Raw genomic sequence first — 4,841 nt, 5'->3', positions numbered from 1 at the left:
CTTGTTCTCCCGAAATTTCAAGCCGCGCTTTGTTATGCCGAAATTTCAAGATAGCATCTATGTCTATTGTGCTGCGAAACTCCTGTCTCTTCAACCTATGCCTTGTTATCCCGAAATTTTAAGACATGTAACATCTCAATTTTCAATTTGGATGTTTATAAATAGATCATTCATATGCATTTTGCCTCCATATGTTTTATTTGCATTTTTATCCAAGAGACTTTGAGCAACTCACGGACCAAAAGAGAGAGTTGGAAGTTTGCCTAAATTTCACTTTTCAAATTTCAAAATTTGGAAGTTGGATCAAATTTGGTTTCACCAAAACTCATTTTCGTTATTTCAAAAATAAAATAAAGAGAGAAGATAAAAGGACTTCTTCAAAAACAGAAAGGAAATATTGGAAATTGAATTTGAAATCAAAATATATTTATTGGGTTTTATTTGAAATTTATTTTGATGCAAATTTTATTAGAATAGCAAAAATATTTATTATTAAAATTTGCATTTTAGGCAAGATAAAAGTTCAAAAGGTCATATATAAGACCAAATAATTGTGTGAATTTTCTGGGAATTTTTAGAATATTATTTTTATGATTTTCGGGTGTTTTAACATTTCTGTAAAAAATCAGAAAACATTTTTATAAAAAAAAACAAAAAACCCACCGCCCGCCAGGCTAGGCGCCAACTGGCCAGCCAGCAGCGGCCAGGCTAGGCGCCGAAGGCCCAGCCGGCGCCAGCCGCTAGTAAGGCCGAGCGCCTGCCAGCGCTAGCAGCAGCAGCACCCCACATAAAAAAAAAGGGGACCTAGCATCCCACGCTCGCTCGCCCGCCTGGATCCCCCTCTCTCTATCGTTATTTCTCTCACACCTGGCGTTGGGCCCTGCCCCATCTTCTTCTTTCCCTGCACGAAACCGAACATGATTTCTAGCTCACGCACGCCGCCGCCGCCGCGTCCGATTTCTTCAGGAGCCCTACTCCGAATACACCACTTCCCCAAGCCCCATGTCCTATATATACCCTGGGACCTCCTCTCCCAATTCCCCTCGAAACCCTTCACCAAAACCCACCGTATTGTCCGCTATCGCCGTTCCAATCTCGCCACAGAAGTTGCAGTTCATCGCCGGATTCCGACGCCGGTGAGACATCCCGAGCCGTGCGGACGACTCGTGCACGACAGCACATATCAAGCCGTCCATGCATACTATCCAGCGTATATCAGCGGCTGGACTGCCCGTCGTCCTAGTGTCGTGCACACATGCATCGTCTACGTAGCAGTTTCGAATTTTGCACCTGTACGACTGTACTACTACCATCGAAAATCTTATGCTTACGAGATGGTTTCACGGAAGTGGGCTACGGGATGTACGTGTCCCATCCTTATTAATCCACTCTCCCGTGAAATTCGCGATGTGAGACTTCGTTATGTCCTACTCCTACTACCATTCATCCCTTTCCCCATTCTCATTCTTCTCCCATTCCTTTCTCTCTGTTCCTTACCTAATCTAAGGATTCGTCCACAATTCGTTGCTAGATCCTGCCAAGAAAAGAGGACGGGGGGAAGTGGGATTTGGGGCAGAGTGCGGTGGCTGCAGCCTGCAAGCTCCCGGCGGCGGCACGTCGTCTAGCTCGACCACACGTGCCTGCTGCTCGCTGCCGTCGTCGATTTGATGGACATGGATTTGGGTCCACTTGAACCTGAGCGGTGGCACTCCTCCAGGTAATCACTCCTCTTCCTCTCCTTCTCCTTCCTTCCCAGATCTTGGTCTACTAACCTCCAGCAATGGCATGGATTCTTTATGAAGATTTTATGCTTATGGTCTCCTGACCTTTCTCTGTCTTTTCCAGTGTAGAAATTTTCTGTTGGAGAGAAGGATTTTGCGCCCCAAAGCAGCAAGGCTGCGAGGCAAAGCGGTTTCGTTTCCCTGAGTGGCGTTGCTCTCCTATTTGTGGCACTGGCTGAGAGCTAGGATATAATTTATAGTTATGTGACTTGCCATTAAGGATCCATTAAGGACATTTCAAATCTGAAGCATCCATTAAGGATCCAACGGCTCTAACTTCATTTTTCTATTCTTCTATCCTATGGCCAGTTTCTATTGTAGTCTTCCCCACCATATATTAGCAATTTATATTAACAGTAGCTCTATTTAAGACAAAGGAAGAATGCTTGCATGTATTAACTGAATTTGGCCCATATATGTTAATTGATATGCAATAGATTTTAGATTTTTCACATGTGTTGTTTTTCGACAAATTCACATGTGTTGTAGGAGATGCCTCTAATACTAAAGCTTTTCTCATTGTTCTCTTCAATCGAAAAGGCTGTAGAATAGAAGGGTTATTTCCAAGAACATTAAACTCACAAAAGTGCATGTATGAATGTATTTCGAATAATTACAATTTGACATGCTTCTCATAGTGCTAACTTTTGACCCTTATCTAATAACTGTCCCCCTTATACTGATCGATGTCAAGCATTATTTCTCTATCTCAGTAAACATAAATGGTTTGCTTGGTGCTAATCAGATCTTGCCATCCAATAAGCTTAGCAATTTTTACATACCACTGTTATTAGTGCAGAGTAAATATAATATGGAAGTTCTCAATCAAATTAGCAGAATATGCTTACCAGGTGTAGATATGTACCACAATTTTTGCAGTAACACCTTCCATTTCCCTTTGTACGTAGTTAGTTTGTGTCAACCGGAATTTGATCATTTGAATATTTTCGTGTAATAGATTATTATACCTATTGTTGTGAAAAACAAAATCCTAAAATAATCACCCAAAAAATTAAAGTTAGCATCCCGAAGAAGTTGACAGACAAATAATTCAGATATGATTCCATTATAACTGATATGACTCAATTATCTGAAAAGCACTGCAGGTCTGAGAGTGTCGTTTTCCTCAAGAAGTGGTGATATCATATCTTAGAAGAAGTTTGATCCATCACCTGATGTGTCTGGTTTTTGTGCCTCATTCCAGTAAGTTGTAATGTTATCCTTCTGTAAAATATTTCTACGCTCCTTGTTTATTGCTATCCATCTCGATCAATTTTGGTAAACTTTCTTCTCCTGCATATATGGAGTTAGTCAAGTAAAATTGTTATGTAATATTGGTGAATAAACATGAGTCACGATTCATTTGGATAAATAATAGAAGCTATTTATATTTATCTTGCATGACTCGAAATCTTGATCAATCGATATATAGATTTTACCATAAATGATTTATTTTGGATTTATAGTTTGTAGAGGCTCAAATATATCCGGCGTTTAGATAGGTTGGCGCTTGTTTTTTTGTACTGTGCCTCATATCAATGTCTATTTTTCTGGCCGTTAAGTCCACATGTCTGTCCATTAGAATTAGATGCAAGTGCATGCATGTACTGATGTACACATGGGATGTGTTTGGCGGCTAGACTTTTTAGTATATTTCCCAGTAAAATGAATGATTTTGGCGGGCCTTTTGTTTTTCTCCGAAGGACCTGCCTTTGTACTGTGCCTCATATCAATGTCTATTTTTCTGGCCATTAAGTCCACATGTCTGTCCATTAGAATTAGATGCAAGTGCATGCATGTACTGATGTACACATGGGATGTGTTTGGCGGCTAGACTTTTTAGTATATTTCCCAGTAAAATGAATGATTTTGGCGGGCCTTTTGTTTTTCTCCGAAGGACCTGCCCATTATTTTTAAATTGTCTAGATGATCTGATTTTGTACTCCTAGTAGATTGAATTACTTAGGCGTATCTCTTTTTCTCAAAAGGACATGCCCATGTTTTTCTAATTTGTATAGAGGACTTAGCTTTGTATGTGCCCATACTGAAATATGTCTGTACATGAATGATTATTTCCTAGTGGATTGAATTACTTAGGTGTGCACATGAATTACTTTGACCTTTTTAAAAGTATTATATGCATACACATAAAAAAGTGTTATATGCATAAATATAATTATCATTTTCTTTCACCAATATAAGTGTATCAAATTCCTCCAGATGATAGCATGATACTTTTAATGTTCATAGTAACATGAACTGTTTTGCCATGTCAATGAAAACAAAATATAATTAGCATTTGCTTGTTTTAAATTGTTGATCTGTTGTATGATTGAGGTAATCCCACATTCTCTATACATTCACTTGAATGTTATAGTTTGTCCTGTTGTTCGTAAGCAATAAGCTTCTTCAACACCATAGTTTTTTTGGCTGTGAAAGGATTCTGAAATTGCTAGTCATCTATCTATGCAGCTTTTATTCTGATAAATGAATTAATTAATTCATAATATTTACGAACCTGATTCAGGTGAGAGGCAGCTCAGAAGACCTTTGCTGACTTCATCTGGCATTGAGATGCAGTCACATCGGAGTTTTGGCGTTTTTTATATTTTTCTAGCATCACAGAGCCGACAATCTTTGATTTTGTTGGTGGTGCTCTAGTCGGATAGTAGAGTTGTTCTGTAGTCTTTGATTTTGTTGGTGGTGCTCTAGCCGGGTAGCAGATTCTGGAAGACTTCAATTTTCTCGGTGGTGCTCTGATTGGGTAGCAGATTTACACACATCAATTTGTCCAGAATTGGTTGGATTTGACTATCGTTTTCCTTTGAGGGGGTGCTACAAATCATCCGGATGATTTTGTCCAAAATTAAGCCGCCTCCTAATCCGTCCGATTTGACGTTTCACATCCGTAGGATCAGGAAGCTCCCCCGTGGCAGCACCAAAGCAGCAGCTCTCATGGCAGTAGCTCCCATGCCAGCACCGACGGTGCCCGACGGTGCTTCAATGCAACCCCTGCCGGAGCTCCGATGACACCCCATCGCCTCACTGCAGCTCCGGCGG

The 4,841-nt window shown here is 40.2% G+C and overlaps 1 long non-coding RNA gene across 2 annotated transcripts; it reads left to right on the top strand.

Moving 5' to 3' along the window:
• The first annotated feature begins 863 nt into the window (after window positions 1-863).
• LOC123132594 (uncharacterized) lies at window positions 864-4,570 on the top strand. 2 transcript variants are annotated; one of them, XR_006464909.1, is made up of 4 exons: window positions 864-1,409; window positions 1,532-1,717; window positions 1,846-2,984; window positions 4,309-4,570. It is a non-coding gene; the product is annotated as an uncharacterized lncRNA (long non-coding RNA). The 2 variants fall into 2 exon arrangements; XR_006464908.1 differs by having other exon boundaries at window positions 866-1,717.
• The last annotated feature ends 271 nt before the right edge of the window (window positions 4,571-4,841 follow it).

This window comes from Triticum aestivum, chromosome 6A (assembly GCF_018294505.1).
Source record: "Triticum aestivum cultivar Chinese Spring chromosome 6A, IWGSC CS RefSeq v2.1, whole genome shotgun sequence".
NCBI classification, from domain to species: Eukaryota; Viridiplantae; Streptophyta; class Magnoliopsida; order Poales; family Poaceae; genus Triticum; species Triticum aestivum.
Note: the sequence above shows the minus strand (reverse complement) of the source record. Positions and strands in the feature narration are given on the sequence as shown.